Genomic DNA, 13,143 nt, shown 5'->3' with positions numbered 1-13,143 from the left:
GACTAGAGGATCGACGGGAATATTTTAGGTAAGACAAAATAAAATGTCAAAATAGTTATAAACCTTCTTGATATCTGTGATAATATAATGAGTGTAGTGTCATAAGGTTGGAGCTCATTGTGCGACTCTTTTTATAGGCAGTAAGATCGCAAATTTGATTGGATTCAGAACTTTTAAAAAAGGTAAGCAAATTTGTTATTTGTTATAACTTGTGTTATTTGTTATATTTGTTTGTTTGTTTTATCTCTTTTTTAATGTTAGTAACAAGATAGTAATAAGAGTGTTTATGATTCGTTGGCTATATGGATATAACTGTATGCAGGCCTAAGATACAATCTTTTTAATTATCTACATCAGTGGTTTTCAACTAAAATTCATTACTAATTCTTGCTAATTTACTTTATTCAGTTTCCTTTTAATTTTTAGTTAAAATAAAGAAATGTATAAAACCAAAAAGATTTAAAACTCCCTAGGGTTATTTTCGCGCAATTGCGCGGGGAAAACTAACCCATAGCGCCATCTAACGTCCAACCAGTAAACCAGTATAACCGCTTTGAACACAGAAAACTTAACAGCATTGACATTTATCGTGGCAAGTTTACTGACGACTTCAGAGACTGAACATTGAAATTTTTATGTTTACAAAGGTAAACATGTTAATATAAGCAGCTGTTGTTTTTATGAACGTCAAAGTAACTGAAAATATAAAAATTTGGTTAATGAGAAAGTAAAATCCTATGACTTAACACCATTCCTGAATTCTCTCAAAACAGCATTTTATACTGTGGCACATATATATATATATATATATATATATATAAATTGGTTGTATTCCTAAATGTTTTACTCTTAAAGGGATAGCTCAACCCAAAAATTAAAATTCTGTTTAAAATTGTTCCAAACCTGTATGAATTTCTTTATTCTGCTGAACACAAAGAATATTTTGAAGAAAGTTTGTAACCAAGCAGATCTGGGGCACCATTGACTTCCGTAGGAAAAAAATAATACTATGGTAGTCAATGGTGCCCCAGAGCTCTTATTAACATTCTTCAAAATATCTTTCTTTGTGTTCAGCAGAATAAAGAAATTCGTACAGGTTTGGAACAACTCGAGGTCGAGTAAATGATGACAGAATTTTCATTTTTGGGTTAACTGTCCATTTTAACCCTCATGCACTGTTCGATTTCAGGTCACAGTCTATATGGTCCGGGTCAAATTGACCCTATTTGGATTCAATACAATTCCCCAAAAATCACATGATGAAAAAAAAAAAAAAAAAAAAAAAAAAACAAGCAATACTTTTCACACGTTACAAAGAATAAATATCTGAATTTATGATTTATAAAAAAAAATTTAACTATTATTTTTAAGACTGCCCCTCCCCCCACTCATGGGACATTTACCATGATACATTTCTAACAATAATATCTTAGTCTAAACCTAAAGTAATCTTGACAAACAAGATTGAAATTAAAAAGAAAAAAAAAAAAAAGAAATTACAGCAATAGATACATAACAATAGATTCTTCATTTGTGAAGCAGTGCCAAACTTGAGTCTGTGCTCTGAAGTTGAAAAAGTCATTTTCAAGTCTATGCTCAAAAAGTGGGACAGACAGTTTTGTATTTTGGGTCTGTAGTTGCTTTTGAATGGCTGTCTGTATGGGTGAAATTGACCTACGAACAGCAAGATTGTATAAAATTTCTGTATGCACATTTCACAACACATCAGTGTGTTGAAACTTTGCATGCATGTTCATCACCCTAAATGAGAAAAGTCACAAAATTTTAAGGAAAAAAAAATATATATATATTTAATTGTATTTCAGATAGATTTAAAAAAAGAAATGATAGCTCATTTTTACCATATGTGGCTGACAAAATATTTTTCTATATTGAAATGTCACTAAATTTCAAGAAAAAAAAAAAAAAAAAAACATAGGTTAACTGATATTTCCGAAAACTCAAAAATCAAAATGGGTCAAATTGACCCACAACAGTTATAAGGGTTAAAAAATAAAATGTAAATACTATATTATAAGCTCAAAAGAGTGCACAGCTTTGAGAATTTACAGTCTCGTCACAAAAATCAGTACAAACATAATAGGCTTCCAGCACCTTCAAGTGCTTGGACCCCTAACTAAAGCTTGAGAACCACTGCTATATACCTCATTAACATTTTTTCTATCCATAGATTCTGATCATGATTAATTGTTTATCCCCATATCAAAGAAATCTTATATGATATCAACACATTGTTCTCTAAATTTTAACACTTTTCTGTATACAGACTGAAATAAAGATGGGCACAGAGGTGATTCAGTGGACAATCCAAGATGTGGCTAATTGGTTGACTGCAAACAGTTTCCAGGAATTTATCCCTACATTTCAAGGTTAATCTGACAGAAATGCCCACTCTCTTTAACTGTCCACTATGCAGCAAACAAACATTCTCCCTAATTAAACAGATTCGACATATTGGCCTTTATCATCAAAATGAACCAAAATTTGAATTCACATGTGGATTGAACGGTTGTGGCAAAGTCAACAAATCCTTTAGTTCCTATAGATCACATACTTATCGCAAACATAGAGACCTTCTTTCATTGGTCAGTGAAGAAGGGGAAGTTTGTGATGATGAGCATTGTAACTCAGCGGAATATACGGAGGACTTTCATGGTCTTGAAGAGGAGTTGCCTAACACTAATGTGGAGGACATTGCTAACTGCAGAGAGTTTAGAACAGAAGATTTACTTGCAAACCTCAAGCGCAATCTTTGTCTTTTCATTTTGAAATTAAGAGAGAAGCATTGTATTGCTGCCACAGTTCAGTTCAGCTCAGTATTGTGGAGAACCTGCGAGTCATCTTTCAGGAGTTCACCACTCATTATGCTGAGATTATAAGATTTCATCTTCAACAACAACATCAAATTGACACTGATGCTGATGACGATTTATCTGAACTACTTAATAAGCAAAATGTGTTTGATGAATGCCTTCGACAGATCAGTAGTGAATGGATGCTTGAGCACTATTGTGAAGATGAACTTGAATACATTGCACCTGTACAAATTCCGCTGGATCAAACAGAACATGGTGCACATTTCCAGTACATACCTCTCAAGGCTCTGCTAAGAAAGGTTGCTCAGAATGAGGATGTGTGGGCAATGCTTAACCAAGAGAAAACACCCAAACATCAGGATGTTATGGAGGACTACACTGATGGAGACCAGTTCAAAAGTTGTGAGCTTTCTTCCTTTCCAAACGTACGTCTACATTTCTACATCGATGAATTTGAGATTGTTAACCCTTTAGGCTCTAAAAAGGGAAAACATAAACTGACAGCTGTGTATTTTAAACTCGGAAACATTGATAAGAAATATGCAGCAAAACTTGAGAATATTTACCTTTCATCATTAATCAGACATCGGTATATTGAAGAAGATCTTACCAACTATAACAATCTGTTTCAGCCTTTGATTGAAGAAGTGATATGTCTTGAGACCGAGGGAGTGACTCTGTCATGTAATGGGGAAAGCAGAAGATTCTATGGCACAGTACTGAGTTTTAATCCCAGTATATATGCATTACTACCAATTCAAATCTTAACAATATCAAAAAAAAAAAAAAACTATTTTGGTGTTTGTAACATGCACCTCGCTGTAACATTGTCACAGATTCACCCAACACACCCTCAGCACCAGGTCCTCCAGCTCTTCCCACTCATTCCCAATCACCGAGTACTGAACTGCCACACCTGTTACACCCTCATGAAGCACCACATATAAGCACACTGTTGTGAAACATCGCAAACACATAATATTTTACAACTGAAGAAATCTCTTATTTGTACATTTAATAGCGTACCAGATAATGCTGGTTAGACTGAATAATTAAACACTTAAACGGTGGAATTCACCATACAATCTCAACGTGCTCCAATCACACAACATTGTCCGACCATACAGTCTCAATCTGAACAATATGAGCAATCTATGCCGAGGATACAGTTGGTTGACGGTAACCCACTTTGACTCAATTATTTACAATAATACGCACCACATTTCTACCTTCTTTACGTTGCCATATCAAATCTTGTGTTAGTTTCCCCAAACAAGACTTCAGAGATTGAACCACGCCTACTCGGTAGACACAACACTTGAACAGAATGCTGCACAACTATTATAATGTAATAAATCAGCTTGAACATGACCTTTTGCATACCAACGCTTTAATAAAGAACTGTTACTTTTACCTTTGTGTCTCCTCTCCTGTGTTGTGATAAACATACAAACATAACACTTCTCTGAAATCTTTTTCTGTAGGACTTCAGTTGGTATTTCACATGGCCCAATCTCAAAACAGAACAGTGTGGCCAGCAAATTATCAGCTGCCCAAATTTCCATTGGCAATACAAAAAAAAACTTGATGAGGAGAGCAGAGATTTTTTTTCTTCAACAGGACGGAACAAATGGAGATTGAAAGTAATTCAAACTCTGTTTGATCAGATGTGCACATATACATGGTAATTGTATAGCATAATTAATAGCATAAGCATAATAGCTTGATTTTAGAGCATGATTGAGGCCTATTTTTTTTTCTCTCTTTTTTTTTCCCAGGTATCCAACAAGTGAACAGTACAACAAGGTGTGTTCAGCCCTTGTTACTAAATACCAATTCTTGAGAGACAGGACAGGAAGGGGATATGTAAGAACATGACAAGACATTTTCAATTTCAGGAGTCATGGCATGAGATTCTTAAGAACAAATTTAAGAAAGAAAGATCACCCTTGGTTGACATTGAAGAGATAAACAGTATTCGCAGCAGATTTAGCAGAGTAAAGAACAATTCTCCAAGCATCCAACAGACATCTGACACCAAGAAGGCAACTAATAAAGAAGTAAGCCAAATGATATGACACCTTAATGGATATTTACAGTAATGGATGTCTTTATTTTTTATTTTTATTGTTTTTTTATTTTTAGACTGAGGATCTATCTGTAATCCAAGACATGTACCAAAAGAGACAAAGGTCTGAAGAGGTAAATAGAATAATCTTCAGGATTTAAGAATAGGTCAAAGTATACTGTTATTAAATAAGTGCATGTGTTTTTGTGGATAGAGTGAATCAGGAGAAGATGACTACAGCATAGGGATCCACTTGGAGAAAATGAGAACAGAATGCTTGAAGAAGACACCAAATGTCCGCCTTTTACAAGACTGCATGGCATGGACAAGGAATGAGAGAGCAGACTACATGAAACATCACTCCAACACTCCAAAACTTGTCAACAAGGCAACTGCAACTGTGACATGCGCAAAAGCTGAGCACGCGGTATGAACGTCGAGCTCTGACAATTTGCTACATTGTGGTGCTTAATTGAATAAATAGCGCCTTAAATGTTAGTAGACTGAATGTAAGAGATTACAAGTGGTGTTATGCCTCCTAAAAAGTCTAAAGCACAGTCTAAACAAGGCGACGAGGTGATTCAACAGGTTGGAACGAGTGACATGGCAGGTGGGGAAGACAACACGCATGAACTGCCAGCCTTGATACGCGCTGTGATAAGAGAAGAAATAAGCGTGGTGTTGGACAAACTTAACGATCTCACAGAGGACATTTCTGTGTGCACACGGAAGCTTGGAGAAGTTGATGAGACTTTGTCGAATATGGATAGTCGTATTACAAAGTTGGAGTCGGTGTGTGAGGGGCTCCGTAAAGCCAACGAGGACTTAAAGGACAAGGCTGAGCGGCTCGAGATACACAGTCGGAAATATAACCTGCGTGTATATGGCCTGACGAGTGACATCGAAAAGGGCAATCCGACCAGCTATATGTCCGCGTTGTTTAAGGAATTATTTCAGGATAAAGTGCAGTCGGAGCCAGAGGTGGAAAATGCACACAGGATTGGGCCAGCGGGGAAAACAACAGGTAGAGCGATGATTGTGCGCCTACAAAAGTTTACAACGAGAGAGCAGATACTAAGAATCTCAAAGAAAGAAGGTGTGCTACATGTTCGAGGTATGAAATTGAGGATTTTCCCGGATCTGACGACGGAGATGGCAAAAAAAACGAGCAAGCTTCCACGATATCAGGAGCAAACTGAGGAGCGCGGGGGTGAGGCATGGTATCATTCATCCAGCCACGCTAATTATAACTTTTAAAGGTGAGACAAAAAAGTTCACGGAGTGCAGTGTGGCAGAAGTGTATGTCAAAACTATGATCGAACCTGGATTGCATAACAGTGGACAGAGTTGATAAACTGTAACGACAAGCTGCAAAGGCATGATAAAACTGATAAACTGAATTCACTGGATTAGTGATCCACACCCCTACGAAATAAACTCTGAGTAAAGGTTAGGCTTTTGTTAGATTAAGTGGAAGAAAGCTACTTTAATTTAGTATACATGAATGTAATGAATGTATGTGGTATGTGTATGTGTATATGTGTATATAGGTAGGTATATATATATATATATATGTGTGTATGTGTGTGTATGTATGTATGTATATGTGTATATATATATATATATATTATATAATTTGTTTAGAATAATAACTTAGTCTTGTATAATATAAGCCCACATGATGTTTAGTTTAGAAGAATAATATGTCATGAGCAGGCGTGGCTCAGTTGACGCAGTAGCCTATGTATTTCATTACAATGTTGAAGAGGTTTGTGTGTATGAGTGTGTGGATGAATTTGTTTGGTGAGTGTTTACATGTTGTGTGTGTTCTAGTAAAAGCTCAAGGTGATATTAAAAGTATAAAAAGAGTGATGATAGGAAAGGACCAGGTGTCAGATGGTTGAAAACAATATTATGTTGGAAAAAGGTGGTTTGAAAATTGCTCATTTGAATATTTGTAGTTTATGGAATAAAGTAAGTGACATTTCAGAAATTATACAGGATTATAATTTACAGATATTAGTCATATCAGAAACACATTTAGATTCAGCAATAAATAGCACTGTGTTGAACATAGATGGATATAATATTTACAGGCAAGATAGAAATTTATATGGAGGGGTAGCTTGTTATGTTCAAAGCCAAATTCCAGTTATAGTTCAAAGGGACCTAACTAGGAGTGGAAGTAATCTGGTTACAACTACAAATTCCACACTTAAGACCGGTCCTCATTGCATGCTGTTACAGACCACCAAATGCTACAATAATGTACCTAGATCAAATATGTGAAATGTTGGATAGAGCATGTGATACAGGAAATGAAATATTTTTCTTAGGAGATTTAAATATAGACTGGAAATCTGAAAGTTGTACATTAAGGAGTAAGTTACTTTCATTTGCTAATACTTGTAATTTGTCACAGGTGGTTACTGAGTATACAAGAGTAAGTTTGAAAGCTGATGGGGCATATTCAGCAACTCTTATTGATTTGATTTTTACAAATGTAATTGAGTTGTGTTCTGCGGCTGTCTCTATTGCAGTCGGCTGCAGTGACCATCATTTAACTGTGGTTAAAAGAATAACAAAGGTACCAAAATCAGGTCAGAAATTTATTTGTAAAAGGACTTTTAAAAACTTTAAAGAAAATGATTTTATAGCAGAAGTAAGGAGTATGGATTGGACCGAGGTAACACAAGCGCAGGATCCAGATAGGGCTGTGGCCGTCTTTAACAACTTGATAGTACAGGTGATGGATAAATACGCTCCTATCAGAAAACGAACTGTGAGAAATGTCTCGGCTCCATGGCTGGATCAAGAGCTCAAGGAATATATGAAGCAAAGGAATCAAGCTAAGATAGAAGCAGTCAAATCTGATGATGTTGTACAGTGGAATACATATCGTAAATTAAGAAATTATGTCACAAAATTAAATAAATCTAAAAAACGTTTATACTATCAAAGAAAGATTAAAGATGCTAAGAGAGATAATGCAAAAGTATGGAGTACATTAAATGAACTAATGGGAAGGAAGTCTAAATTGCTTACAACATGTTTAGAGGCTGATGGGATTTGTTTAACTAAACCATATGATATTGCTAATTACTTGGGCCAATTTTTTAAAAACAAAATAAAAAAATTGAGACAGGCCATGGAGTTTGGACAAGATAGGAATATTTCATATAGACTAATAAGAAATATTATAATGAAGTCTAAAATATGTAATTTCAGATTTAAGACAGTAACAGAAGAAAACGTTATAAAATTACTACGGGCAAGTAAAGATAAACCCTCAGGTTTTGATAACCTTGAGGTTAAGTTGTTAAAGTTGGTGGCAGATTTAATTGTTTTGCCTGTTACTCATATAATCAATTAAAGTTTATTGAAATGTGTATTCCCATCACAGTGGAAGACAGCAAAAATTATACCTTTAATAAAAAATAATAAAGAACCATTTTCAGGTCAAAATAGCCGACCAATTAGTTTGTTACCTGCAATAAGTAAAATTATGGAAAAAGTAGTATATGATCAAATACAGGAGTATTTTGCAGTAAATGGGTTAAATACAATTTATCAGCATGCATATAAAATGGGTCACTCCACGACTACAGCATTGACTCAGATTACTGATCATTGGTTGCAGGAAATTGATAACAAAAATTTGGTTGGTACAGTTTTGTTGGATTTAAGTGCGACGTTTGATGTTTTAGATCATAGTATATTACTTAAAAAATTATGTTGTTATGGATTTGAACCAGCAGCTATTAAATGGATAGAGAGTTATCTCAGTAACCGAGAGTACACTGTGTATTTTAATGGCAGTTATTCTGAGGTTGAAGAGATGAGTTGCCCCAAGGTAGTTGCTTAGGGCCCCTTTTATTTTCTATCTTTATTAATGATTTTCCCCTGGTGATGGAACATGCCACCATGGCAATATATGCAGATGACATTACACTATATGCATCTGCAAGAACAGTAGATCAACTTAATAACATCTTAAATAAAGAGCTGACCTTAGTTACACAATGGATTAGTGCTAATAGATTAGTCATCAATATAAAAAAGACAAAATGTATGGCAGTTGGGTCAAAATATTTTCTAAAAATGACACCCACATTACATTTGTTATCTGGAGATATTTTGATTGAACAAGTAGAAGAAATTAAATTATTAGGTGTAATTGTTGATAGTAAGCTGTCTTGGAACAGTCAAATAAACCAAATTTTACAAAAAATGGGTAGAAGTATGGCCATTATTAGACACTACGGAAGTTCATTCCTTGTTGGACAACAAAACAACTGGTTCAGTCGTTAGTGCTTTCTCATTTGGATTATGCCTCAGTTGTTTGGTCAAATACAAGTGAAAATAATTTACACAGACTTCAGGTTGCTCAAAATAAAGCAGCCCGAATTGTTTTGGGCTGTCCATATAGAACCAGTGTGACTGCTATGCATGATAGTTTGGCTTGGTTAACTGTAAAATTTAGACTTAAGTATTTCTTAGTAACATTTATGAGAAACATTATCGTATCAAAAACTCCAGAAATAATTTATAGTGGGTTATCCTTTTTTTCAGATACACATAATTATTGCACTAGACAAACAGGTGAGATGCGATGTGTGCTGCCTTTATGCAGAACTCACCAAATACAGCGGTCAGTGTTTTATCGTGCTGTGGTGGCATGGAACTCATTACCAGGATTTTTGTTGCTGGAAAATAATAAAAAATGCTTTCAAAAGAAGTTAAAACTTTTCTTGTTCACACAGTGATTACTGATAATTGTGTATTTTGATTTTTAGGAAGATTGATGTTGAACCTAATGATTTAGTTTTGTTTGTAATTATAGAATATGTATTGTAGTGTATAATGATACCAGAAAATGAGCTGTTTTTGAGTTTTTCTTTTCTTTGACATTGAGCTGCTATGAACTCTTGTATGTCTTGTATACTGTTATGATGTGTGCAGTTGTGTGAATGGTGTAAAAAATATAAGTAAAACATGTAATGAATATTGAGGAGACCCCAGGAAGAATAGCTACTGTTGTTTCAGTGGCTAATGGGGATCTTAATAAACAAAACAAAACAAAAAACAAAAGAAATACTATCACGATATCCAGCCCTTAAAATCCCCTCAATTGTGAGTAGAATTGTATTCCAAATTATGACTTCAAAGCAATGAACATTTGAACGTTTTTTTTTTAAATATATATATATATATATATATATATATTTTTTTTTTTTTTTTTTTAATAGCTTGTATTATAGTTTGAAAGCATACTTGATGCAAACATTGAAAAAAACATCCTGAAAAATCTGGACCTGGTGGCACAGAAAGTCATTAATGAGTGCCACAGAAGAGACGTTGGGGTGGAAATTTGTGCTGAGTTGGCTGAAGCGAAAAAAACTAATGTTGATTTGGCACACAGAGGTAATGCATATGAATGAAAATGTAATTAATCTCTGTTTTTATGGATAATAAATATACAATTCACAATTAACACTAACATATAGTATAATATCCATGGATATTTTCACAATTTTACATTTAAGGTCTCTCAATGGCTGCTGCTATCCTGCTGCTTCCACTTTATTCAAGGAGAGTCCGAGATCTCTATATCTTATCAATGAGGTATAGTAAGCTTATAAAATTTGTTTTTTTATGCTCCTTCTTTTTAAATGTGTGCAGGTTTCACTATAGAGTGGTGCAGGTATGACATCAAAATCCCACACCCTGGTTCCCAAGATTTTCCTATGGGATTATTTTTTTTTATTATTATTATTTATTACTAAAATAGAGCCTGTGGTAAACATAACTTGATGACACTGACATTTTGTCACCCATACCGAAAACGTTTCTAATAAGTTACTATATGAAACAGTGTGCATGTGCAATTTACAATGTAGAACAAAACGTCAAAGTATCTTCAAGTTTGAGTCACCATGTTTAACACAGGCTTTATTTTACTCATATGTGACCCTGGACCACAAAACCAGTCATAAGGGTCCATTTTTTGAAATTGAAATTTATCTGAAAGCTGAATAAATAATCTGTCCATTGATGTATGGTTTGTTAGGATAGGACAAAATTTGGCCGAGATACAACTATTTGAAAATCTGGAATCTGAAGGTGCAAAAAAATCCAAATATTGAGAAAATCACCTTTAAAGTTGTCCAAATGAAGTCTAGCAATGTATATCCACTCACAAAAATAAATTTTTGATATATTTACAGTAGGAAATTTACAAAATATCTTCATGGAACATGATCTTTACTTAAAATCCTAATGATTTTTGGCATAAAAGAAAAATCGACAATTTTGAACCATACAATGTATTGTTGGCTATTGCTACAAACATACCCCTGTGACTTATGACTGGTTTTGTGGTCCAGGGTCACATATTTTGAAAACCCTCATTATAAAATTACTATTCTGGGTTCTGATGTCATACCTGCACCACTCTATATCAGCAGCAACAACATGGAGGGAGTAAATGATGGCAGAATTTAAATTAATGGCAAATTTCTTTATAATTTAAATTTATAATTATATTTTTCTCACTGAGATCCACTTATAATAGGATTCTTGCCACCAAAACATTCATTATTGGTTTTATGACTATATTTTGACAAAAACATCCTAACATTTGGCAAATTTTACCAGTTATGATTTTTTTTTTTAAATGTTTGGAAAAAAATGAATGGTATTTTAACTGCTATATATCATTATACCTTACATTATCTGTTAAATACATGATGTAAATACCTGGAAAATACCTGGAATGTTGTGAACATTCATTTTTTCCGAAATATTCCAAATATATATATAAATATATAACCAAAATACCACCCACTGTGATTAAAATGGCCAGTTTTTTGTTTGACTGAATGTATTGTAGGGGGAAGTGGGTAAATAACATTTTTTCCCATAAATATTGTGAATAATCAGATTTTTTTTCATGAAAGAGAATATTCTATATTAGTTTCAATAAGTCTTTATTTGTACTTTGTGTCCTGTGCTCAAATTTGTATATGCCTATATGAAATAAATAATTCATGAAGAATAATAGGTTGTGGCTGTGTTGTGAATTGGGATTAAAGTAGTAATGTATAATATTCATAATAATAATAATAATAATAAATAACTTACATACATACATGCATACCAAAAGGGTGTCTAAAAAGGTTCAAAATGGAACCAATGCTGTTCATTAATGCACCTTTAAGGGAAGGTTCCAATTAGAACCTTTTCAAACCTTTAAGGTTCCCCCACAGTTGCAATTTCCAGGAACCTCAAAAGGTTCATTTTTGAACCTTTCCTTCTTAGAGTGATTTATTAATATATTTTTGATTGTGTTCATCGGAAAGAAGAAAGTCATATACACCTAGGATGGCTTGAGGGTGAGTAAAGCTTGGGCTAATTTTTATTTGAAAGTGAACTAATCCTTTAAGACAGGAATATTATATACCTGTTTGACTTGCAAGTTTATTTAACAGTATTGTAGCAGTAATTAAATCAATTGCAACCGCTGCATTCCTGTATTGCTGCACCAAAGATCTATCCAGGGGCTCCACACCTCATTCCATTGCATGCAAAGAAAATCATCAGGAAACTTTGGCACACTATGATGAGACACTCCCACCATGTTTGTCTTGGCACAATACTACAGCATACGTGACACTTGCTGCAGTCTATTGATGATCCTCCAAAAACTCAAACAATGTGGAAAGACCTGAATGGTGAAGCCATTGACATGTTATCTTTTTTTCTTTTAAGATGTATTGTGTAACGATGAATGATGAAATTGTGCAATTTTAAATAAGGGAATAAAGTGTATGTCAACTATGTGACTAAACCATTGTCATTACACTTGTCAGTTTTTCTTCCTTAATCACACATGATCATTGTCATCAGAACGCTGGATTCTCAAGCTTTGTATAAATACGTTTTTATCTTTCTACATTTGGTCTTGAAACTCAGTATTGCTGTACTGTATGATAAATTGCTTGCACTAGTCGCTTTGGATAAAAATGCCTGCTGAAATGATTAAATGCATTTCACAAAAAAAGCTTTTTGATTCTCTTGTTCTTTAGGAAAACATATAGGCTTACTTACACTACCATTTAAAAGTTTGGAGTAAGACTTTAAATAGCGTTAAAAGAACAGCGTTTATTTGAAATAGGAATCCTCCCACTTTTGGTCAATGATTAAAAGTTTTAATTTATTTTCTGACCCCAAACCAGT

The 13,143-nt window shown here is 34.0% G+C and overlaps 1 long non-coding RNA gene across 1 annotated transcript; it reads left to right on the top strand.

The window, feature by feature from the left end:
• The first annotated feature begins 4,074 nt into the window (after nucleotides 1-4,074).
• LOC127501018 (uncharacterized) lies at nucleotides 4,075-5,102 on the top strand. The gene is made up of 3 exons (XR_007926491.1): nucleotides 4,075-4,521; nucleotides 4,616-4,703; nucleotides 4,736-5,102. It is a non-coding gene; the product is annotated as an uncharacterized LOC127501018 (long non-coding RNA).
• Nucleotides 5,103-13,143: the final 8,041 nt, after the last annotated feature.

The sequence above is a fragment of the Ctenopharyngodon idella genome, chromosome 19, assembly GCF_019924925.1.
Source record: "Ctenopharyngodon idella isolate HZGC_01 chromosome 19, HZGC01, whole genome shotgun sequence".
Lineage (NCBI taxonomy): Eukaryota > Metazoa > Chordata > Actinopteri > Cypriniformes > Xenocyprididae > Ctenopharyngodon > Ctenopharyngodon idella.
Note: the sequence above shows the minus strand (reverse complement) of the source record. Positions and strands in the feature narration are given on the sequence as shown.